This window comes from Bos mutus, chromosome 27 (assembly GCF_027580195.1).
Source record: "Bos mutus isolate GX-2022 chromosome 27, NWIPB_WYAK_1.1, whole genome shotgun sequence".
Lineage (NCBI taxonomy): Eukaryota > Metazoa > Chordata > Mammalia > Artiodactyla > Bovidae > Bos > Bos mutus.
This window is the reverse complement of record NC_091643.1, coordinates 24658874-24685864: the sequence shown is the minus strand read 5'-3', so window position 1 is coordinate 24685864 and position 26991 is coordinate 24658874.

The following is a 26991-nucleotide window of genomic DNA, read 5'->3' as shown; positions in this document are numbered from 1 at the left end:
AAAGACTCCACCAGAAAATTACTAGAAGTAATCAATGATTATAGTAAAGTTGCAGGATATAAAATCAACACACAGTGCTTTATTTTTAAATTATTAAATTTATAATACTTATCATTGAAATTTTATTTCTCTAGTTCAGTTCGGTTCAGTTGCTTAGTCAGGTCCAACTCTTTGCGACCCATGGACTGCAGCATGTCAGGCCTCTCTGTCCATCACCAACACCTGGAGTTTACTCAAACTCATATCCATTGAGTTGGTGATACCATCCAACCGTCTCATTCTCTGTCATCCCCTTCTCCTCCTGCCTTCAATCTTTCCCAGCATCAGGGTCTTTTCCACTGAGTCAGTTCTTCATATCAGGTGGCCAAAGTATTGGAGTTTCAGCTTCAGCATCAGTCCTTCCAATGAATATTCAGGGTTGATTTCCTTTAGGATGAACTGGTTGGATCTCCTTGCAGTTCAAGGGACTCTTCAAGAGTCTTCTCTAACACCACAGTTCAAAAGCATCAATTCTTCAGCATTCAGCTTTCTTTATTGTCCAACTCTCACATTCATACATGACTACTGGAAAAACCATAGCTTTGACTAGTCAGACCTTTGTTGGCAAAGTAATGTATCTGCTTTTTAATATGCTATGTATGTTGGTCATAACTTTTATTCCAAAGAGCAAGCATCTTTTAATTTCATGGCTGCAGTCATCATCTGCAGTGATTTTGGAACCCCCCAAAATAAGGTCTGTCACTGTTTCCACTGTTTCCCCATCTATTTGCCATGAAGTGATAGGACCAGGTGCCATGATCTTAGGTTTCTGAATGTTGAGTTTTAAGCCAACTTTTTCACACTTTTCTTTTACTTTCATCAAGAGGCTCTTTAGTTCCTCTTCACTTTCTGCCATAAGTGGAGTGTCATCTGCGTATCTGAGGTTATTGATATTTTTCCCAGCAATCTTGATTCCAGCTGTGCTTCATCCAACCCAGAGTTTCTCATGATGTATCCTGCATATATGTTAAATAAGCAGGGTGACAATATATAGCCTTGACATACTCCTTTCCTGATTTGGAGCCAGTCTGTTGTTCCATGTCCAGTTCTAGCTGTTGCTTCTTGACCTGCATACAGATTTCAGGAGGCAGGTCAGGTGGTCTAGTATTCCCATCTCTTTCAGAATTTTCCACAGTTTGTTGTGATCCACACAGTCAAAGGCTTTGCAAAGTCAATAAAGCAGAAGTATTTCATTAGTAGTGGAGAGTTAAAATTAAAAGACATACATATATGTAAATACATGCATAACTAAACATGTGCACATGTACATGTGTATATACTATAACTATATCAGTTACTTATTGCAGCCCAATGAAGTGTCCTAGAACTTTTGGCTTAAAATAAGCAACATATATTTGGCTCACAATTCTGTGAGTTCACACTTGGTCCTGGGCTCACCTGGATGGTTTGTGTGTTTTTCAGCTGGGCTCATGCACATGTCTACAGGTTACTCTCCAGCTTGGCTGGTGGTCTCTTAAAATCAGTCAAACTAACTTTTGCTGTTGACAGTTGACCTGGCTTATTAACTTTGGCTTGGCAGTTCAGGGTTCCAAGAGAGCAAGAATGAAAATTCAAGGCTTCTGAAGGCCTCATCTCAGAACAGGCAGAATGTAACTTGTGCAGTAATAGGTCAAAACATGTCGTAAAACCAGCCCATATTCAAGCAGTGGAGAAACTGATTCTATGAACTGATGTAGAATTGCAAAATTTTGTGGCAAGTCTTGCAGTTTTTCACATCTAAAATTACCATTTTTCTCTGTGTGATAGACACAGTTCTTTCCATCTAATAGATATTCAGTCTATGAATATTGAATTGATACATTTATTCTGAATTTACATATGCTTTTGAATAAAATTTAGGTCTGAAAGAAACAATCTTTGTCCATTAAATGTAATGAGCTTATAGTATCATGGAACCTTGAACTGGAAGTGACTTTTGAAATAGATACTTTAATTATGTTTTTTGATGAACTGATATTGGCCTGTTGAAACTGAGTCTATTAAATGCAGTGACTTTTAGGTGACCCAGGGCTAGAACGTTGGGTCTCTCAGTCCTTGTGCAGCATTGTTTATACTATAATGAAGTCATTATGAACTTGGATATTTAGCAACTTCAAACTCTGCAAAACAACTCATTAGTAGAATGAATTAGCCATAAGTTAGTAGTAGTTTTTTTCTGCATTATATAAAAATATATTAAGTATAATATTCTCTCCATTTTACCCATTCCTCTGTCACCTAATTTACATGAAGACTAAACAAGCATTATTAATTTTAAATGGGATGTTATAGATCTTTTGATGAATTTGTGATAAAAATGTAGAGCGTGATTTAATAGGGAAATAACTGTCTCTTTATAAAAACTGAAAATGAAATCAAAATTGCTATACAAGCAACATCAAAATACCTCAAGATGATGGATAAAGATGACATTTACAAGGTTTGGTAATGCCGAACAGTAAAGTTTACAGGAAATTAATCTAATATTGGAGACATCTCATTTTTCATCAGAGCAGAATCATAATTCAGCTGTCTCTCCCTGAATTTTGACAAGGTCAGAATTTACCACTATGCAACGCAAATGCTGTAGCTGAAGCAGTTTCATCACATCCTAAATCGGTTTCTGTATAATTTCATCTACAAAATCAAATTCTGGGGCAAGTATCTACCCTTAATATATTAAAAAATAAAACAAGAAAAACCTTGGAAACTTTATGTTCAACTATCACAGAAAAATAAAACTGTAGTTTGATCCATAATTAATCAAAATTATCAGCAGCTGGGTTTCATCCATATTGCTGGGAATTATAATGCAAAACAAAGCCAGCTGTTTCTTTCAGCGTATCAACTCCATTACTGTCTCAAGAGCTATTCTGATTAAGCCTAACATGATGTGATCACTTTCATCAATTTGCAGCTGCTTGTACAGTGTTTAGATTTCAAAATCAGCATATGCTGTATATTCCTAAACGTAAGTAAACTAAATTCACATCTGTGTCATTTAAATGGCTCCAAAATTAATTGGCATGCTTTCACTGAGATGGGTGGGTGTTTTTCTTTTGCTTCCAGATAATATATGCACTTTAGTGAGGTAGATATATTTTGAATAGGACTTAGGTTCATGCTTTAGAGGTTTGTAAAATAATGTAGAACACCTTATACAGGTCATGGCATGTAGAAACTATCAATATGTGTCCAAGACACATATTATTATTATACACTGATCATGAAAAGATTATAAATATAATAAAAACACAATACTAGGGTTCATGGTCTTCATTTGGAAATGACATTAAATGATGATGACAAATTCAGAATGTGCTGTGTTTACTATAACTGCCCTTTTCTTAAAGCAGTCGTATGATTAATTAATTCATTAGTTCAAATGAAAACCATTGAGCCATTTGCTTCAAGTATATTTTCTTTGTTATAGTCAAGAAAAATTTTGATGTTAATAGCCAGTACGTAGAGCATTCTTCCCACCATCATTCCATTCCATTTAAACAGCTCACCATTCAACAAGCTACTTTTGCTTCTTTCAGTTTCCCATTGCAAATCATATCTTTTCCCTAAGAAGTTTATTATGGTGAATTAAAGTAAAGAAAGTTTAGGTTGGCCTCTTGCACTTTAAGCATAACTCTGCACCTTTATTTAAGGCAAATTCCATTTCTTCCCATCTGAGAAACTCTTTCTCTTAAATATTCAGTTGTTCTCTCTCCACTGGCAACTCAGTCTATGAAGAAGCTCAGTTCTATAAAGCCTGCTTTTAAATCCGAGATTGAAAATAACATCTCCTTCCTTTGACAGGTGATTCTCAAATGTAGGCAAACATAAAATACACTTTATCAGAGCCTGTACCAGAAATTAATTTCTAATCTGATCTACAGAAGGAAAATGCATTTAAGCAAGAACCTCAGATGACAGAAGATTCACACATGGAAAACTTTGTTCTGTTCCTATATTTGTACTTCTTTTGGAATATCTGTTATATTCTACTCTGCTACTCATTCATACCCATATTTTTCTAGAAAATTACTGGTGGGAAATGTAAAATGGTACAGCTGATAATGGAAAACAGTACAGTTGTTCCTCATAAAGTTAAAATGGAAATACCATATGGTCCCAGAAATTCCAATTCTGGATCTATGTCCAAAAGTATTGAAAGCAGAGACTTGAACAGGTAATTGTACATCAATGTTCACAGTAGCATTATTCACAAAAGCAAAAGATAGAAGCAACTCAGGTATCCATCCACAGGTGAATGAATCAACAAAATGTGGTAGATACATACAATGAAATATTACTCAACACTAAAAAGGATGGAAATTATGACATTTAAAAGCAGGGATATGGGCTTTCCCAATGGCTCAGTGCTAAAAATTCTGCCTGCCAGTGCAGGAGATGCAGGAGATGCCAGTTTGATCCCTGGGCTGGGAAGATCCCCTGGAGGAGGAAATGGCAACCTGCTCCAATATTCTTGCCTGGAAAATTCCATGGACAGAGGAGATTGATGGACCGCAGTCCATGGCATCACAAAGAGCTGGACACAACTCAGTGACTAAACAATAACAAGAAACCTTGTAGACATTGTACTAAGTAACATAAGCCAGTCACAAAAGGGCAAGTATTGGGTCATTCCACTCACATGAGGCCTAAAATAGTGAAACCATAAAGAGGGAAAGTAAACAGAGTGACAGTTTTCTCTTGCTGGGGAGAGAGAGGAGTAGAGAGTAAGTAATTATCTATAGATACAGAGTTTCAATTTGGGAAAAAGAAGAGAGTTCTGCAGATGGATGGTGGTGCTGACTGCCCAACATTGTGAAGGTACACTTAAAATGGTTAGAGCAGTAAAGTTGATGTTTCCTTTTTTAAATATAAATTTATTTATTTTAATTGGAGGCTAATTACTTTACAATATTGTATTGGTTTTGCCATACATTGACATGAATCAGCCACGGGTGTACATGTGTTCCCCATCCTGAGCCCCTCACCCACCTCCCTCCCCATCCCATCCCTCTGGGTCATCCCAGTGCACCAGCCCCGAACACCCTGTCTTATGCATCGAACCTGGACTGGTGATTCATTTCACATATGATAATATACATGTTTCAATGCCATTTTCCCAAATCATCCCACCCTCACCCTCTCCCACAGAGTCCAAAAGACTGTTCTGTACATCTGTGTCTCTTTTGCTGTCTCACATATAGGGTTATCATTACCATCTTTCTAAATTCCATATATATGCATTAGTATACTGTATTGGAGAAGGAAATGGCAACCCACTCCAGTGTTCTTGCCTGGAGAATCCCAGGGACAGGGGAGCCTGGTGGGCTGCCGTCTATGGGGTCGCATAGAGTCGGACACGACTGAAGTGACTTAGCAGCTTAGCAGCATACTGTATTGGTGTTTTTCTTTCTGGATTACTTTGATGTTTATCATTTATATATGTGTGCTTTATATACATGTATGTATATATATATATATCCACAACTTACAGAAATAAAATATGTTGGGTAAATTTGCTTGTTTATCAAAATGACATAATTAGGGTTAAAATAAGCTTTGGTTAGATGTTCATGGTAAAATTTGTTAAATATGCATGATAGTATTTCAATGGAAATGATTAAAGAATAGATATAGAGGCTTCAACTTCCAAACAGTACAGAAAAGGAAAAAAAAAAAACTTAAATTGATTCAGGAAAAGGAACAAAGGGAGAAAAACAAGTATAGAAGATGCTAGACAAAGGAAATACAAAAATAAGCTAGTAAAGTAAGTCCCAATATGTCAATTGTTACATAAATATCAATTATTTAAACTTGGTAGTTAAAAGAATAGACTCACTGCTAAGTCACTTCAGTCGTGTCCGACTCTGTGTGATCCCATAGACGGCAGCCCACCAGGCTCCCCCGTCCCTGGGATTCTCCAGGCAAGAACACTGGAGTGGGTTGCCATTGCCTTCTCCAATGCATCAAAGTGAAAAGTGAAAGTGAAGTCGCTCAGTCGTGTCCGACTCCTAGCGACCCCATGGACTGCAGCCTACCAGGCTCCTCCTTCCATGGGATTTTTCACGCAAGAGTACTGGAGTGGGGTGCCATTGCCTTCTCCGATAGAGACTCACATTGGAGTTAAAAAAACACACAAACTCTGTTACATGTGTTTTAAAAACGTTTAAACCACAAATATATGAAAAATTTGAATAGAAGAAGACATATCAGGAAAATACCAACGGAAAGAAATCTGGGAAAGGTAATTTGATATCAGGCAAAATGGACTTAAGGGAAAAATACTGTTATGGATAAAGACAAACCTGGGAAGTAAGATTCTAAATAGTCTCTCTCATATATATAGGTTAAATCTGGAAGAATTCACTAGCCTATTATTAAATATTCAAGGTAGATCAAAGGCCAAGAACAGCCATGATGCTCCTGAAACAATAAAATGGACTTTCCCTTTGAAAATCAATACTTAGTATACCTATTTTAATTAAAATATTATGATACTGGGCAGGGTAGTGTATCAGAGGGCTCACTTATATGTGCATTGGAGATCTATAATATAAACAGATAGCACTGCTAATTAGTAAGGGAGGAGGGGCCTACTAAAAACTGGTACTAAGACAGTTGGATATCTATATTTTTATAAAAAGAAAATAAATCCCTTATGCAATAATTTCTGGCCAGGTACAGTTCCAAAGCAATAGTAGGTGAAATTAGGAATTAAAGATGAAGAGCATAGCAATACTGGCAGCCCTTGCTTGCATGAGACTGCAGGCTTATAAGAACGGTTAAGCAGGGCTTCCCTGATGGCTCAGTGGTAAATAATCCACCTGCCAGTGCAGGAGACATGAATTTGATCCCTGATCTGGAAAGATCCCAGATGCTGCATGGCAGCCAAGCCTGTGGGTCACAACTACTGAGCCTGTGCTCCAGAGCCTAGGAGCCACGACCACTGAAGCCCGCTTGTTCTAGAGCCTGCAGCTCTGCAATAAGAAAGGCCACTGCAATGAGAAGCTCGGCACTGCGGCTGGAGAGTAGCCCCCAGTCGCCACAACGAGAGAACAGCCCACACAGCAACGAAGACCCGACACAGCCAAAAATAAATAAATAAATATAAATGTTTTTAAAAAGAACAATTAAGCAAGTTGAAAATATGCAGAATGATCTTCATAATCATTTTAAGAAATTGTTTGTTCCATAACCTCTAAGCTTTGTTCCAAGCATTAAAACTCTTTTACGGTTGCTTATCAATGTATAGGAAAAGAAAAAATAAAATAGAATAAAAAATAGAATAAAACTAAGACTTATTTAGTACAATGGCAGTGTAAAACATTACAAACATTGAGAATTAGTGTTTTGTTTCCTTGTAAAAAAATAAAAATAATGACTAGTGACTTGCACAATTTCATTGAACATATCCAGTGCTATGGAGCATGCATCTTTCCTGTGCCTTTGGATTAGATTTCTATAGTCTATCCTGTGTGCTTTGAAGGTTGTGCAGCATCTCCAAGGATTCTTTTCATGTGTGTTCTCTGCTGGTGTCGTTTCCTCTGGGACCTCATCTTTGTCATCCCCACCACATTCCTCATTTATGTTGATAAGGTCAGTGTCATTAAATTCCCCTGGCTGCATTATCTAGAGTCTCTGAGACGCCGCGTGTCATCATTCCCGTGTCAGCCGTTTCACCTATAACTCCATTTCTGTTCAATTTGTATTTCACTCCCGTTGTCAGCACTCTTCTGTCCTTTGTTGCATCCTCATCAGTTTTGGTCAGTTTCCTCCTCTGATGATCTATACTGTTTAAATGCCATATGGGTTTATCGCTGGGTGATAATGCAGCACATGTGCATGCTTTTATGTCTATGCCTGAATTGAGTAAGGGATGCAGAGTGACTAATAATCAACAGGCTCAGAAAAATGTGACATGGTTTGTCACTGACCATGGTAGGCATCTTTTATTTATTTAGCAACTTGTGGACTGTAGAACTGCAGTGAAATTTGTACTTTATGCAGTTATTCATGCTTATTATACCATAGTAAGTGACATTTGAACCATGCTGTTGGGGGATCGGTTAACTAAACCATGATAACTGAAATTTGTGCATATCAGAACCATGCAAATCAAGGGATGTCTGTACTTTAACATGTTTAAAAAGAAATTATAAAGGATATTTTTATCCTCTTGAGATAGAAAATTATTTTGTAGGCAAGACTCCAATATACATAAAAGAAAATATCAGTGAATTTTTCTGTATTAAAATTGAAAGCTATTATTCCTCAATAGACCCCATAAAATGGAGAGATAATAATAGGCACTTTCATAAAAGAAAAAAGCTAGTTTTATAAAATAGAAATCATTAAGCAAAACTCAAGCAAATAAAAATGTTTAAAAAAATGAATGGGCAATAGGCAATAAACAAAAATATGTTTGTACAGAGTTAAATATATGTTAAGATCATAATTGACCTAATAATATGCTAAAAATTAAAAAGCCTAATAGTAGCAGGTTTTTAAAAAAATTATGTTCAACTCTTGAATATTACCTCATAAAAGTTGAATTTATGTATACCCAGTTTTTGTGTGTCTGGAAATGTCTTGATTTCATTGTCCTTTTGAAAGAATTTTTTGGAGGATAAAAAATTCTAGATTGATTGGTTTTTTTTTTTTTTTCCAGTGCTGTCTTCTAAAGATGTTGTTCCATTGTCTTCTAGCATTCATTGTTTCTGATGAGAAAACAACAAACACCTTTACACTTTTTCCCCCTGTACAAAACTTGACTTTTTTTCCCCTCTTGTTGTTTCTAAGATTTTTCTCTTTACCACTAACTTTAAGCATTTTATTATACTGAGCTTTGGCGTGGTTTCCTTCATGTTTCTTTTTTTGGGGTTCACTGAGCCTCTTGCAACTGAAGGATTATATTTTAAAAAAAGGATTTATACTTGATACTTGAGAATTTTTACCCATCATTCTTCAAATACTTCTTCCATCCCTCATTTCTCTCCTTTGGGCATTCCAGTTGCACATATAATTAAGCACTTTAAATTGTCCACAGCTCACTAATGGTCTGTTTTTTTTTTTTTTTTTTAATATACTTTTTTCACTTCTTTCCCCACTATGTTTCCTTTTGGATAGTTTCTATTTTTCTTTGTCCAAATTCCCTAATCTTTCCTTCTGTATTTTCCAATCTGCTATTAAACATCAGTATCTTTTTAAAAATCCCATGCTTTGTAGTTTCCACCTCTAGAATTTATATTTGGCTGTTTTTGTCTTTCATGTCATGTTTCATGTAACATAAGATGCTTAGGTTTTCTTCTACCTTCTTGGAGTGATAGATTACACTAACGATAGCTATTTTGATGCTATTAATTATTAATTCTATCACATATGTCTTTTCTGAGTCATATTTCTAATTATTTTTCCTCTCTTTTATGGGTTGTATTTTTCTGCTTCTTTTCATACCTGATAATTTTTTTTATGATACCAGATGGTGCTGGATATTTTTGCTTGCTAAAATATTTTGGAGCTTTGCTGTGAGATGCATTCAAGTTACCTGAATTCAATTTGATTCTTAATATTAGTACTGCTGATCCCTGAATTATAAAGTTTTACATTCTGCCTTGGGAATGGATATTATCCTGACCTTGTGTGACCTGTAAGTACTGTTTCCTGTAATCCTTTGGGGCATTTTCCCCGCAGCCTCAAATAGCTTCCTCATATATGTGTTGAACTGTCAGGACTCAGTTGTATTTTGGAGAGGGACAGTGCTCATCTCAAGGGTTGTCTTACTGTGCAACTTTCTCCTCTTCAGTATCCTGTCCTGAACAGCACTGGCTTCACTGCTCCAATGTCTGACTCTAACCCTCCTGGTTCTATGGTCTTCGCACTCTCTCCAGCAAGTGAAATAGGCATTTGTAGGTGACACGTCATTTGATGTCTGTCCCTTGTGAATCCCTGAGGTTTTCTTCCCTAATGACCAATGTTCTCTGTGCCAATGTTTCTTATATTTTAGCTTTTCTTATTATTTTACAGGAGACTTAAATCCAGTTCTTGTTATGAATCAGTATGTAGATTGTTTATTACAGAAGTTTACTCTGTTCTAACTACTGTAAAAAATTATTATAAAAAGAGTGAGCTGAATAACTCGAAATATGCTGCATGGTCATAGCAGTCAGGCAGCTTTTGTAGCAAGGACACAGATAATTCAGGTTGGATAGCTATATACCTCTCTTGTGTCAGAGAAAATATTTTCTACAGCTGTCACCTTTGATAACTTGGAAAGCAGACTACATGCCTACTAAGTTTGCCATTCTAGAAGAAGCATTTGTATAGAGCCAGAATGTCAATATGTATCAGTGGTTCCTTGAGGATTACAGCAGGGTACTATAAAAAAAAAAAAACATAGGTTTAGGCAAAATTTGTATGCTTTAGAAGCAAGCAGTGGAGGTAATTAATAATTCAGGCCCTTTAAGGTTGGAAAGCTAACTGCAATTTCATTCCTCCCAAGACTGGTGTTTCAGATAGCCTCAAGATATATACCATTGTGTATGTATATGTATGCATGCATGTGTGTGTATTAGAGAGAGAGAGGGAGAGAAAGTAGAACATAAAAATAAATAAATGGAGCAAGAAGTTCCATATCCAGAAAAGATTTTAATGTGAATATTAGCACATAGATCTTACTATAATCACATGTTCCTAGAAACTTTTTATATTTTTTTGGAGAATTATATTACTGATGAAATCCAAAACTTGGCCTGAGAAGTATGTGCCTAATTGACATTTGATATAACTCTTTGGATCCCAGACTTACACCTTTTAAAAGTAGACTATGGAAGAGTCTCATTGCCCAAGAAAGGCATACTCTCCTATTTACACTAAACTGTTGTGTTAAAGGATCATGGCAAAGTAAAGAATGTCTGAGCAGGTGAATTCAGAGCCAAGAAGAGCAATGGATGATGTATTTCCTTTGCTTGAGGTATTTTCTCCATTTATAGTGAAGATTGCCATGGTTAAGAGTAAGCTGGTCATAACTTTTGGGCTAGCACTTTGACTCAAAGAGGTTATCTGAGAATATCTTTCATGTGTGTACAAGACGTATGTACAAAGGAATCTCTTTCTAGCATTATTTATAAAAGAATCACTCACACAATGCAGCCATAAGAACCATATTATAGATATATGATTTCAAATATGGGAAGATCTCTAAAACTTATTAAGATTTTTTTTTTAAAAAGGTTATATAACAGTATCCATGGTATGCTCTCATTTCTGCAAAGGAAAAAAAAAAAAAACAAGGAGTGAACTGTGTATATAAAAGTGCAAATGGGACCTAATTAAACTTAAAAGCTTCTGCACAACAAAGGAAACTATAAGCAAAGTGAAAAGACAGCCTTCAGAATGGGAGAAAATAATAGCAAATGAAGCAACTGACAAACAACTAATCTCAAAAATATACAAGCAACTCCTACAGCTCAATTTCAGAAAAATAAATGACCCAATCAAAAAGTGGGCCAAAGAACTAAATAGACATTTCTCCAAAAAAGACATATAGATGGCTAACAAACATATGAAAAGATGCTCAACATCACTCATTATCAGAGAAATGCAAATCAAAACCACTATGAGGTACCATTTCATGCCAGTCAGAATGGCTGCGATCCAAAAGTCTACAAACAATAAATGCTGGAGAGGGTGTGGAGAAAAGGGATCCCTCTTATACTGTTGGTGGGAATGCAAACTAGTACAGCCACTATGGAGAACAGTGTGGAGATTCCTTAAAAAACTGGAGATAGAACTGCCTTATGATCCAGCAATCCCACTGCTGGGCATACACACTGAGGAAACCAGAAGGGAAAGAGACACGTGTACTCCACTGTTCATCGCAGCACTGTTTATAATAGCCAGGACATGGAAGCAACCTAGATGTCCATCAGCAGATGAATGGATAAGAAAGCAGTGGTACGTATACACAATGGAGTATTACTCAGCCATTAAAAAGAATACATTTGAATCAGTTCTAATGAGGTGGATGAAACTGGAGCCTATTATACAGAGTGAAGTAAGCCAGAAAGAAAAACACCAATACAGTATACTAATGCATATATATGGAATTTAGAAAGATGGTAACAATAACCTTGTATGAGAGACAGCAAAAGAGACACAGATGTATAGAACAGTCTTTTGGACTCTGTGGGAGAGGGAGAGGGTGGGATGATTTGGGAGAATGGCATTGAAACATGTATAATATCATATATGAAACAAATTTCCAGTCCAGGTTCGATGCATGATACTGGATGCTTGGGGCTGGTGCACTGGGACGACCCAGAGGGATGGTATGGGGAGGAAGGTGGGAGTGGGGTTCAGGATGGGGAGCACATGTACACCCGTGGCGGATTCATGTTGATGTATGGCAAAACCAATACAATATTGTAAAGTAATTAGCCTCCAATTAAAATAAATAAATTTATATTTAAAAAATAAATAAAAATTAAAAAAATAAAAGTGCATATGTATGTAACTATGCAAGAAGAAATAACACATGCCCTTCATTGCTTATGAGACAAGTTCCCTCTTGAGATGGAATGGGTTGCTGGAGTATATCTCTAGATTATTGGATTTGAGATTTGTCAGAATGAGCACTCTGACACATAAATCCTATACAAGTTACATTATATTCCAATAAACAATGAAGGAACATACTGGGACACTTCAGGCGCAGGCAAGTTATAAGAACTAATTACTCAATTTTCTCAAGTTGTTCAAGGGAGCTACCCTCAGCTTGGGGGTAATGGGGTATTATAGCCATCCTCTCTAAGATAACTATAAATTAAATGAACTTGTAAGTGACTGCATCAAAAATCTTTTTGTACTCCCTGCCACGTTGCTTTGAATTTCTGTATAGCCATTTAAAATTATTGTTGCTGCTATACTATTCAATTACCCATCTGATTATAAGCTTTGTTATGGGTAAAAGCCATTTGCTAAAGTACAAATCTTATTTTATTTTATGGTCCACAAGGGCAGTTTTCATTCATTTGGAAAAATGACCAGACTGTTAGCTTATACAATCAGTAATCTTTGGTGTCAGGAAAAGACTTTGCAAGGAAGAACTAGGCCAGACTACCCACAAAATGGTAGGAAGAGGAGTTACTCTAAATTTGCATATTCATGTTTTACTCACACAAGCCTAAAAGAATTCTTACAGAGCCATCAACCACTAGATGTGTTAAAGAAGCTGATCTTTGTTTCCAACATTGTTCTCATTGATGGAAATGAAGCTCCCCTTTGTCAACTTTTTGCATTTCCCAAAATAAGTTTGAAAAATGCAAGTATAAGGCTTCTCTTGAAATTTTGTTTGGAATATTAGCATAGTAAAGTGTATATAAAAAATTTTAAGACAATAATTGTATCTACTCTGCATTTCTTAAACTAACAGGATGCGTATATTATTCCTAAAATGCAATTACTAACATCTTTCAGAAGAGTTTTCTCTGGGACTTACCACACTGAGCTTATCATGTTTTAATAGTTTTCCTTCAGACAGAAACTATTCATACCACACTGGAGTGGGTAGCCATTCCCTTCCCCAGAGGATCTTCCTGACCCAGGGATTGAATCCTGGTCTCCTGCATTGCGGATGGATTCTTTAACATCTGAGCCACCAGGGAAGCCCATTCATACCATTGCACATATCCAGTATTTTAGGTTTCATTTCCTTGTAGTCACTTAAAGTTTGGATATTTCAAAACTTCTTTAGTTCCTGCCACTAGTTATTCTCAGAGCTTGCTACTACAGATAGATAATCCCATCCTTTATGTGTAGATGTAAACCAGTTAAAGCCAGGAAGTAATCTGAATTCAGTGATCTTGATAATTGTGTTGGGGAGGTAGTTCAGGGGACTGGAGGAGAAAGCCATGGAGTAGCAGGTTTCTTTCAGGGACTTTCTCATGAAGAGGATCTGATCTAGTGCTTTTCCACACATGTGTACCAATTTGATGAGGGAGAAAGGTGAAAGCTTCATGGATGCTGACCTGGCCCTATCAGCCCCAAGCCATCTTCTTCCCTACGTGATTTCTCTGTTATACTCTAAATATTAAGTTTCAACATGTAATCTTCCTGTAGGCAAAAAGACTGTACTATTCCATATACTACAGATGCAAGTGTTTGGAAATTACTGTTTTAGCTCTGTCTGTTTACTTCACAGAGATGCAGACTGAGGATGCAGAGAATTTAGGTGAGTCACCACTGGTTACAGAGCTTGTGACCTTAGTCAGCTCTTCGCTGTGCTGTGCTTAGTTGCTCAGTTGTGTGCGACTCTTTGGGATGCCGTGGACCGTAGCCCACCAGGCTCCTCCCTCTGTCCATGGGGATTCTCTAGGCAAGAATTCTGGAGTGAGTTGCCATGCCGTCCTCCAGGGGATTTTCTCAACCCAGGGATCAGACCCAGGTCTTCCACATTGCAGGCGGATTCTTTACCATCTGAGCCATCAGGAAAGCCTTTCTACTAAGCTGTAGCTCATCTGACTTTCACTCTTCCTGTTGCTGCCCTTACAAATAGCAAGCCTATTTGATGTCTCTCTCTTGTTAAAAGTACAGGAGGTGTTCCTTAGAGATGTCTCTCCGACCTCTTCAGTGTAAAGAGGAGATAAGAGGCAGATTGTGTGACTGGCAGAAGGGGCAGGGGACCAGGGCATCTAACTCCCATCAAGTTTTCTGCAATGGTATCATGTGCTCTGTTAATCGCATGGGGAGTGTCCTTGAAAAATCCCATACTCCAGCTATTCTAAGAAGTTTGCTTCCAATAGGGGTGCAATCCAAATTCAGTCTACACGAAGTAGAAAGAGAGGCTTCTGATTTTTCTGAACTCATTCCAGAAACGATAAGTCTCAATTTAGAAAATCATCCTGATTTAAGCAGTCCCTCCTTGTGGGATGCAGAGAATGATATCTTAAGGGGTATGTCTTATTTTCACAAAACTCATACATGGGCCGTGTGGTGAGTTTCCATACACTATAGCTTCCTAGGCAACAAAGCAAGGAGAGCACCACTATCTCATATGCAAAAGAGGCGATCAAAAAGAATTTCAGAAGTGAGTGTATTTCTCAGGTACTACTCAGAGTTGCTGCCATTTATCAGTATATTTTAAATTCTCTAGAGGCCTACGTGAGTGAATACAATGGTTTCCATGGAATATACTCAGAATTGTCCCAAGAGGTTTCTACATTTTGTTGTAGGATGTCGTGATGCAATAGTCTAACCCATTGGCAATGACCACTGTTTTGATCAAGCCCTTCTTCAGAGTTAAACATGGAGAGGTCCAAGGTGAAGGACCAGCAGGAAAACTATGAAATCACACTGGTATCCACAAATATGCTAAATATTCAGAAGTGCACACAGCAGCAAAGAATAAGCATCTTCTTATTATAATAAGGCAATAAATAGCTATGATAACATTTACCTTATGGTTTGAAAAATGTATTTTATGAAGTAGCAAAGAGGGAATCCTTTCCATCTTTTGTTGTTACACTTAGTCCTTTAAGAGTCTCTGTAACTGTATGGTTTGGGAATAATTTTTTAAAAAATCAATGCAAAAATCCTGTTGGTGAGTCGTGTTTTGATAACCTCTCTACAGAAGCTATTCTGGACATCCTTTACCACTTGCCTGTGTGCATTATCTGTAATTGTCTTTTAATAGACTGAGACTAAATTATTAAGAAAAAATTGCATTGCCAGGGAGTAAGGGTTGTCAGATACTACTGAGATGTAATACATCAAATGCTCAGGCATTCAGCTTTATCTCATAGGCTGTTTATTTTCAGGACACAGGTTTTAAAAAAGTTTTAAACCTTCGTAACCTGTTCTGATTTCAAATGAGCAAAGTAATGAGCACTAACAACAAGGAGAACAATAGAATTAATGAGTCCTGGACATCAGCAACATATTAGATAAAGGATTTGTGACTAAAGGAAGATAATAATGTAATCTTTTTTTTTTTTTTTTTTACCAAGGAGCAAACATTGTCCTCTCAAAACTAATTAAAAGTTCTTAAGGAAAGAGATTTCTTTAATAGTCCAGACTTACAATGGCTTCACAGTTTTTGAGAAAAGTGTATTTTGTAAATGGAAAATTTCGTGATTATCAAAGATACATTTTTTGTCTTGCAGTCTCATCAACGCAATATAATTGTCAATATGTAATCCATTCCTAAACCAGTTCTGCATGGCAAAAGAATAATAATAATAATAATTAAAGATTTGATAAATAACAATCATAGATAAAAAAATTTTAAGTGCTTTCTTTTTAATTATATTTTGCTTTCAGTTGACCTCTGTTTGCCTTGGTCATTTTTAGTTCCTCTGGACATTTCTGCCATTCATGTTAGGAACAAGTGTCTGACCACACACTGTCTTCCTCCTCCATCCTATATTAGAATCCTTTCCATATTTTTCTACTAATATTTTTCTTTTTTAGTCTGGCTCTATTATTTATTGCCATAACTGCAATGGATTCTTTGTATTCAGCAAATGGCAGCCTTCTTAACACAGATCATTAAAACAGACTTTAAAACACAAGTCATTATTCAGCCTCTCAATCTTATAATTTTCTGAGTACAAACAGGGTTATATGGTCTTGTTTCTGATCTAAAGGTAAGTAGTCTATTCTGATCCACACTCTCTAATCTACATTTTAAAAAATGCTAATAGTAAAAGTCTCAATATTTATATTCTCCATGAAGCCATAATTCCACTATTTGGAGTTCTCTCTGTGAAAATGTATGCAAAGATTTTATTAAATCAGGTTCACAACATGGTGTTATTAAATAGAAGTCATCAGGAACCAAATAGCCAACAAATAGGAATGGGCTAAATAAATTATGATGGGCTGATTTATTATTTATAAAATGAAGTAATGAAAATAATTTAAAAATATATATTGAGTAGAAAATATACTTAAAATGAATAAAACTAAATGAAAATCTGTTCAGTATTATACTGTTTCTTAAACATAAATTTTTAAATATGTATAAGTTCATAGAGAAAAACTGCAAAATATTTCATCATACTTCACATATTATCTTTGTTTAGTAGGATGAAATGATAAACTTTCATTTGGTTTTTTAAAACTTCTGAGTTATTAACAATAAACATATTTATATGAAAAGGAAAATGCTATTTAAAAATATACATACTTTGGTTTCTTTTTATTTCTTATTTAAAGGGTGCTATTTTTACCCAAGGCTTACCACTGCATAAAGAACTTTTGATGACTTCCTTTTTTTTTGCAAAGGACATAAGCAATGTCATGGATGAATATCTCTGTGCATATTTATAATCGTCAAGCTAAATTTGGACTCAAAACCGGAAATAGAGAAACTGCAATGCTCTTAATTTTCATTTTACTCATGTTTTCATCATTATAAATAAAACTTTAACTAAAAGGATTTGATTTCAGATTGTTCCCTAGACCAAAGATCAATCCTTTTTCTTCCTTTGCCTATAAAATTCTTAAAGGCAAGGATTATATAACAGATTGCTTTTATGTTTACTCTTATGCCAAGGCTTATGGGGTATTTTTGTTGAAAGGAATTTATATTTAGGTATGTTTAATTAAAGGAATATCTTTAATTAAATATATTAAAATATGATTAGATTTATGCCAATATATTTTTATTCCAGAATTACTAGAAATAGAAATAATTTATAATGTCCCCACTCTGACTAATTTTGGTTCATAAATGTTCAGATACTTTTCTATATTTACTTCTATAATTCTGTGTATCCCATATCAAGTGCTTTTATAGTGCTTAAAATTTCTTAAGCATATGGTGTTTTTACTTTTTGCCTGTAATGTCCATTTTTCCATTATTTTTTCTATAATGCAGGGTGAGGGATCATGCTTAGAAAGAAATATATATAAATAAACTATATCTATAGATATAAACTATTATAAATAAGTAAACTGTATCCCCTTATAGTTTATACATTTGCATGAATTCCCTTCTCGTAATAAAATGTGTGTTGATGAGTATTTTAATACATAAGAAGATATGACAATTTACTATGTTTTTATTTTAAATGAATTTTTATTACTAAAGTTCATTAAAATATCAACCTGTTATAAATCTCCTCAAGCTCCACAGTCACCTTCTACATTCTCAAAAAATGTGAGCTCATTTACTCCTTTTTCCAAAAAAGTAAGATTATCAAATAATACCTTTGTCACACGCTCTCCTAAACTATAATGTGTGGTCTGAGAATAGACCACACATAGACAGAATAAAAACTCATTTCCACTGGTGCTTCTCTTCTTTAGTTTCAGAGGATGTGTTAAACACTTGAAAGGCATTTATCATAAATTCTCTCACAGCAGGATTGTGTTTACTTCCCCTTTTCCTCTTTATTTGCTAGATATCTTTTTAACTTTTTAAAATTAATTTATTTTTTATTGAAGGATAATTGCTTTACAGAATTTTGCTGTTTTCTGTCAAACCTCAACATGAATCAGTCATAGGTATCCATATATCCCCTCCCTTTTGAACCTCCCTCCCATCTCCCTCCATCCTACCCCTTTAGGTTGATACAGAGCCCCTGTTTGAGTTCCCTGAGCCATACAGCAAATTCCTGTTGGCTATCTATTTTACATATGGTAATGTAAGTTTCCATGTTACTCTTTCCATACATGTCACCCTCTCCTCCCCTCTCCCCATGTCAATAGTCTTTTCTCTATGTCTGTTTCTCCATTGTTGCCCTGTAAATAAATTTTTCAGTACCATTTTTCTAGATTCCACATATAAAATATATTTCTAGGGCTTCCCAGGTGGTGCTGGTCATAAAGAACCAATCTACCAATGCAGGAGATGCAAGAGACATGGATTTGATCTCTGGGACAGAAAGATCCCCTGGAGGAAGGCATGGCAACCCACTCCAGTATTCTTGCCTGGAGAATCCCAAGGACAGAGGAGTGTGGCAGTTTACAGTCTATAGGGTCGCACAGAATTGGACACAACAATTTAGCACACCTGCACAAAGTCTGTTTCTAATGTCCATGGTTTTGTCAAAGAGGAAAAAAATGGAATGATAGTTTTTTTAATCTGTTTTTCCTTTACAAAGAAAGAAAAGATTTGATAAAAGAGATTTTTTACATAAAGTCACCTCCTTCTAAGAAGTGTGTGTAGCATGAAAGTGAAAGTCACTCAGTCGTGTCTGACTCTTTGTGATCCCATGGACTGTAGCCTGCCAGACTCCTCTGTCCATGGAATTCTCCAGGTAGGAATACTGGAGTGGGAAGCCTTTCCCTTCTCCAGGGGATTTTCTGGACCCAGGGATTGAACCCAGGTCTCCCACATTGCAGGCAGATTCTTTATCATCTCAGCCACCATGCTGCTAAGTCACTTCAGTGGTGTCCGACTCTGTGGGACCCCATAGACGGCAGCCCACCAGGCTCCACCATCCCTGGGATTCTCCAGGCAAGAACACTGGAGTGGGTTGCCATTTCCTTCTCCAATGCATGAAAGCGAAAAGTGAAAGTGAAGCTGCTCAGTGGTGTCTGACTCTTAGCGACCGCATGGACTGCAGCCCACCAGGTTCCTCTGTCCATGGGATTTTCCAGGCAAGAGTACTGGAGTGGGGTGCCATTGCCTTCTCCTCAGCCACCATAGTGGCCAATCAAATATATATCTTGTCCAATTGGTAACTCAGATGAGTCAAATGCTTTCAATCTAAATTGTTGAGGAAAAACTCAACAATAACTTAAAGGGAAATTCAGGCTGTTTTTTTCTCTGATTCATCAAAAGGATTTTATCTCAGTCAGTTCAGACACTCAGTTGAGTCCGACTCTTTGCGACCCCCCGAACCGCAGCACGCCAGGCTTCCCTGTCCGTCACCAATTCCCAGAGTCCACCCAAACCCATGTCCATTGAGTCAGCGATGCCATCCAACCATTCCATCTTCTGTCGTCCCCTCTCCTCCTGCCCTCAATCTTAGTTGAATATAATTTGGAAAAGTTGCAGGGCAAATTATTTGTGGTAGCATCTATAAAAGAAATGATGCAATTTTGATAAGCTTCTTTCATAGGCTGAAGAATCTGTGTTTTTTCCTTTAATAATCTTTTTAATTCCCCCTCAACAATGGTAATTCATAAAATAGGAAATAATGGAGTCTTTATATCCTATAAATCTTGAGTAGACACCAAAAACAGTTTTTATGAAGATTGTGCTTTATTAGATCAGATCAATTTGGTAGTTAAAACACACACACGCACACACACAAACACACACAGAGAATATAATCATATTTCTCTACCAATAACATTTTTACTTTCAGTTTTTTTATTTTTTCCTAAGGACTTTTTTGCATAAGGACTTTAGTTTTTCTCAATAAATGTTTACTATAGTAACATTGATATATTAACAGATTTATTTTAATTTCTGGGTGTTTGTTTTTCTGCTCATGGCCCTTTCACCAAGGGACTTTTATGCTGAAATATTCTGATGAATATTATCATTTTTGAGGATGAATAGATTTTCAAAATTCAAAGCAGAGGGAATAATCTTAAAATTAGAAGATTTTAACTATCAAGAGTGTTTTAAATCACAATAGCCTAAGCCTTGAAGAAGGCAAAGAGTAGCATATGTCCCACAATCATTAAGTTGACAAGAGGGTTGAGACAGGAAAAGAACAGTAGGATTTAAATTCTAACCACTAACTGGCTGTATCTTTACTTGAAAAGTGTCCCCCCATGGCCCCCAGTGGTATAGCAAAAGATGTTTGAAAGCTGTAAAAGGTAGAGAAATGGTGCTGAAAGAGAAAGGATATATTGGGTTTCTTTTTTACTGAATAAATCTATAACAAAAACCAATTATTTCTGTTACGAAGGCCAACTTCATCTATTCACTATATGGATAGCAAATGGTTGCATTTAAAACATCCTGTTTGCATGCTGTAAAATTGAATTGTGTCGAAACCCAGTTTGATAAATTAATAGTTTTGGTTAAACTGACCGATGCAATCATTCTGTGTAACTGGAATCTCTTTCCAAGTACAAGTTGATTTAATTTTAAAACATTTACTTGAAACTATTTGAAAATGCTTTAACTATGGATGACTTAAGTATATTATAAATGAGAATTTGAAGAACAACTGGACATAAGAAATTGCACAATATAATTTTCAATGATTTCTGCTTTGTGAGTCCCTAAAAGCTGAGTTTTTTGTGAGTTTAGGACCCTGAACATAAGAGAGCATATTTCCCTTCCGATCCCTTGCTTTTTCTCTGAACAATTGTGAAGAGGAAGCAATCTGCTTACCATTAATATTGACCAGAGACTTAATTCTTTCATAAGATAAGATTTCTAATTCTTGTGCACTATTTTAAGTCCTCTCAATGTGATGAAATTATAAATGCTCTTTGACATTAGGTTGAATATTAATCAAAGAAAAGAAAGTGAAGTCACTCAGTCATGTCCGACTCTTTGCGACCCCATGGACTGTAGCCTACCAGGCTCCTCTGTCCATGGGATTTTCCAGGCAAGAATACTGGAGTGGGTTGCCATTTCCTTCTCCAGGGAATCTTCCCAACCCAGGGATCAAACCCGGGTCTCCCACATTGCAGGCAGACACTTTACCGTCTGAGCCACCAGGGAAGCTAATTAATCAAGTACTGTTCTAATTTTCCTTAGAACCATTTTGCTAGAAAATATATATAACTCCACCAATGGTTTCCCAAGTATATAGGAGTAATAAAACATAAATATAGAATGTACTTAAGACATTCTAACCTGTACTGTCTCAGAAATAGTTGCATGAAAGTGAAGTGTTAGAATCCATTTTTATATTATATACAATTTCATAATTTAGTTTAGCTGTATAAGTTTACATCTAACTTATATAAAAGATATGAAATATTTGCAAGATGCTAAATTTTTTGGCCAAGTGATCGAGGCATACTTAGAAAATAAGGCTCAATTTGCTTCAGATGTTTTCCAAATTAATAATTGAGCTTGATTTTTCAAGCATGTAATTGTGACTTAATAAACTCTGCAGCATTCTATTCAAATACTCTGGACTTCTGAAAGAGTTAAAAATGCTTCCAAAGCTAATTTGCTCAAAAGTTATAGCTTATGCCTTGGGAAAAATCTCAATTATAATGTGTCCCAGTGACTATGTATGTATTGCCAGAACCAATTATGGGTAGTTAAGTTCCCTGTCTTTTCCCAAAAAGGCTGTATTAAAAGGAAACTATGAGAAAAACTATCAATAAATCAGAAATTGCTTTTTTACAAATAAGTAAAAATGTTAATTGACCTATTTTCAGTTTCCAATGAAATAAAATCATTTTGTCATTCTTAAAACAACTTACTGATTCTTGTAATTGAAGTGTATATGAATATCTGTTTTGTTGAGAATTTATATGATGCCTGTTGCAAGAAAAAAAAAAAACCAGAATGGAAAAGATTTCCATACTGATTGCACATTTCATTGTAGAGGGGTACCACAGTAAACTATGGCTAATGTTGTCATTCCAAGGATACAGTTGTCAGCTGCCATTATGTTTTAAAAAATGAACTATAGTTGATTTATAGTATTGTGTTAGTTTCGGGTATATATAGCAGGGTGATTCAGTTATGTATATATATTTATTTTTTTCAGATTAATTTTCATTATAGGTTATTACATATAGTGAATATATTTCCCTGTGCTATACAGTAAATCTTTATTTCTTATCTGTTTTATGTATAGTAGTAGTTTGTATCTCTTAATCACGTATTCCTAGTTTATCATTCTCTTCCCTTTTTTTATCTTCAGTAACCGAAAGTTGGTTTTATATGTCCATGAGTCTATTTCTGCTTTGTATATAGATTTATCTGTATTTTACTTATAATTTTTTTAGATTCCATATGTAAGTGATATAGTATTTGTCTCTTTGTCTGATTTATTTCATTTAGTAAGATATTCTCTAAATACATCCTTGTTGCTGCAAAGGGCCCTATTTCATTTTCTTATGGCTAAGTAATAATCTGTTCTATATATACCACATCTTCTAAAACCAGTTGTCTGTTGATAAGCACTTGGGTTGGTTAAGTATTTGTTTATTATAAATACTGCTGCTATGAACATAAAGGTGCATATGTCTTTTCAAATTTGAGATTTTGCCTTTTTCGGAACAGACAGGAGTGGAGTTGCTAAATCAAATGATGTGCTGTGATGGGCTTCTGTTGTGGCTCAGCTGGTAAAGAAACCGCCTGCAATGAGGGAGACCTGGGTTCAATCCCTGGGTTGGGAAGATGCCCTGGAGAAGGGAACAGCTACCCACTCCAGTATTCTGGCCTGGAGAATTCCATGTTCTATATAGTCCATGGGGTTGCAAAGAGTCAGACACAACTAAGCAACTTTAAGAAGAAGAAGAATTATGTTCTGTGGTTAGTCACTCAGTCATGCCTGACTCTTTGTGATCCCTTGGACTGTAGTCCTCCAGGCTCCTCTGTCCATGGGGATTCTCCAGGTAAGAATACTGGAGTGGGTTGCCATGCACTCCTCCAGGGGATTGTCCCAACCCAGGGATCAAACCCAGGTCTCCCGCATTGCAGGCGGATTCTTTACTGTCTGAGCCATCAGGGAAACCCAAGAATACTGGAATGGGCAGCCTATCCCTTCTCCAGGGGATCTTCCTAACCTGTTTTGCCTTCCCACCAACAGTGTGAGAAGGTTCCCTTTTCCCTACACCCTTTCCAGCATTTATTATTTGTAGACTCTTTTCTAATTGGGATAAGGTTGCTTTGAAATGTTGTGTTAGTTTTTGTTGTACAGTGAAGTGAATCAGCTATATGTACACATATATCCCCTCCCTCCTGAACCTCTGTCCCACCCAAGCCCCCATCCTACCCATCTAGGGAACCTCGGAGCACCGAGCTGAGCTCCCTGTGCTATTCAGCAGGTTCCCGCTAGTCGTCTGTCTTAAACATGGCAGTGCACATTTGTCAATCCCAATCTCCCAGTTCACCCCACTCCCTGCTGTCCACACATCCATTCTCTACGTCTGTGTCTCTGTTTCTATTTGGCAAATAGTTTCATCGATACCATTTTTCTAGATTCCACATATATGTGTTAAGATACGATATTTGTTTTTCTCTTTCTGGCTTACTTCACTCTGTACGACAGACACTAGGTCCATTCCACATTTCTACAAATGGCCCAGTTTTGTTCCTTTCTATGACTGAGTAATATTTCATTGTATATATATACTACATCTTATTTATCCGTTCATCTGTCAGGGGACATCTAGGTTGCTTCCATGTGCTGGCTACAGCAGCTCATAGTGCTGTGATGAACATTGGGGTAATGCATCTTTTTGAATTATGGTTTTCCCAGGGCATATGCCCAGGAGTGGGATTGCTGGGTCATATGATAGTTCCATTTTTAGTTTTTAAGGAACTTCCATACTCTTCTGCTTAGTGGCTGTATCAATTTACATTCCCATCAACAATGTAAAAGGGTTCCCTTTTCTCAACACACTTTTGATGGCTATTCTGACCAGTGTAAAGTGACAACCTCATTGTAGTTTTGACTTGCATTTCTCACTAATAATTTAGTGATGTTGAGCATCTTTGCATGTGTTTGTTGGCCATCTTTATGTTTCCTTTGGAGAAATGTCCGTTTAGATCTTCTGCCCATTTTTTAATTGTGTTGTTTGTTCTTTTGATATTGAGCTTCATGAGCTGTTCATATATTTTGGAGATTAATTCCTTGTCTATTGCTTCATTTGCAAATGTTTTCTCTCATTCTGAGAGTTGTCTTTTTGTCCTGTTTATGGTTTTCTTTGCTGTGCAAAAGTGTTCAAATTTAATTAGAGTCCAAGCTGCTGGATTATTTGTAGACTTTTTGATGATAGTCATTCTGACTGGTGTGAGGTGATACCTCATTGTGGTTTTGGTTTTGGAATACTTTGAGAAGGATAGGCATAAGTTCTTCTTCGTATGTTTTGGTAGAATTCTCCAGTGAAGCCATTTTTCCTGGACTTTTGATTGCAGGGAGTTTTCTTCCAGATTCTGTTTCACTTCTAGTGATTATCTATTGATAATCTTTCTTTTAGCATTTTTATTACCTCCTTTTTGAATTCAAGGTCGAATAGACTGGGGGGGTCCATTTTATTATTTGTTCTTTCAGGGGATCTCTTCCTTTAATTGAGAGTAGTTCCTCTGTCTTTTCATTTCCCTATCTTTGCCTATCTTTCTCTGTCCCTATGAATTTGGGAGAAACAGGTATCTAGTGTGGCCTTTAAGGAATATTTTTTGTGGGAGCATCCCTATTATACTGTGTAGGTCCAACGTATCTGCTGCAGGGGCGTTTTGGATACGAATGCCAGCCACATCTTTCCTCAGCGTGCTGGCCACTTCCCTTGACAGTGATGTGACTGATGTGATAGTGTGCAGAGCCTGCACCGGATGTGGGGCAGGGCCTCCTCTTTGCTCTGTGGACACAGCCCTTGGACAGGGTCTTAGCTCCAGCTGTTGGAATGGAGGCCCTGAGGGTCAGGTTTGATAAGGTGCCCTTGCCCTTGAGCGTGTGCTGTGTCTGGAGGGAGGTAAGTCAAATGAAGCAAGTGAGATTCCACGTTCACAACGAACCTATGCACCACCCACAGAATCTGTGGTTCTGTCCAGAAGCAACTCAAGGTCTTGTCCTTTTTTCCGTTGTGTTCGTCTCAGACCTGGGGTTGGGCTGTGCTGTGAAGTGAGCTGGTTCTGGGGACTGGTGTGTTGGGTTGCAGAAACTGAGAAGGTTAGGTCCCCTGGAACCTGAGCTGCCTCTGTGGAACTGGAGCTGTATGCTGTGAAGAGACCAACTATCCGGCAGCGAAGAAAGTTTCAGCATCACACATTTGAAAGCAGCAGCTGAGAAATAATGAAAACTTTTCTTCTCAACATAAGGTGTTGAGACTCCTCTAAGCACCCGTTACGCAGGTGATAAAACTACAATTAGCCACAGAAGCAACAATAATTACAAGTGTTCTTAGAAGCTTTCAAATTAAAGCAATAAAAGCTTTATACTTTATAAAGTAAAACTGAATTCAGAAAATATTTTCACATCTTTTGTTGCAGATGAAATAGCTGTTTTTTTCCATTAATATTACTGATTGCTATTTGAAAGAAAGATTAGAATATTATCAATTATTGGATTATTTAGTTTCTATTTCTTTTCCTGTATGTGTAAACTGGTTTTTACCAACTTTTAACAGTCACTTTAAACAAAAATTTATAACAGTGGTAAAGTATAATGCTGCTTGAAGGCTTGAGATTTTGTCTCTTAGATGTGTCTGGAAGACTCTTACTGACTCTCAAAGCTGATTATTTCTGGGAAACTTATCCTTTGGGCATCTCAACTGCCCTGCTGTTTGTTCTTTTCTTGCTGTATACCAATTTCATCATCTCTGTTGAAGATAGTGGCCCTTATAAGGTACGAAAGATTCTCAGATTTAGTGGGCACATCTATTTTTTTTTTTTTTTGCTCTGTTTTGTAAACACCAAATAGCATTAACATTATATTAGAAATTCTGAGATTTAAGGAAAGTATCAATGTTTGAAGCATCGTGTGATGTCCTAATAATTTTTTTTATATATGACCTAAAATTTTTTAAAAAACAAAATATATGTTCAGTTCTTATTTGGCAAAAGTGATTTTAAAGTTCCCATGATATAGATCAAACTTTTAGACAGATTTAAAAACTTAGTTCCAGGCAATGTAGAGGAAGAATATAAAATAAAATGTTCTTTGCTTACTACTAATGGATAATCTACTTTTTTTTTTAATTTTGGGGGGCATTTTACTTTATCTAAATGTACATATGTTATGTTCTGATTTAGTAAAGAACAAAAGCATAGTTTTTGGTTAATTTCTCCATGTCTATCAAAATTATCATGAATTAATCAAAGAATTAGTTTATGTAGCACCTTCACCTACA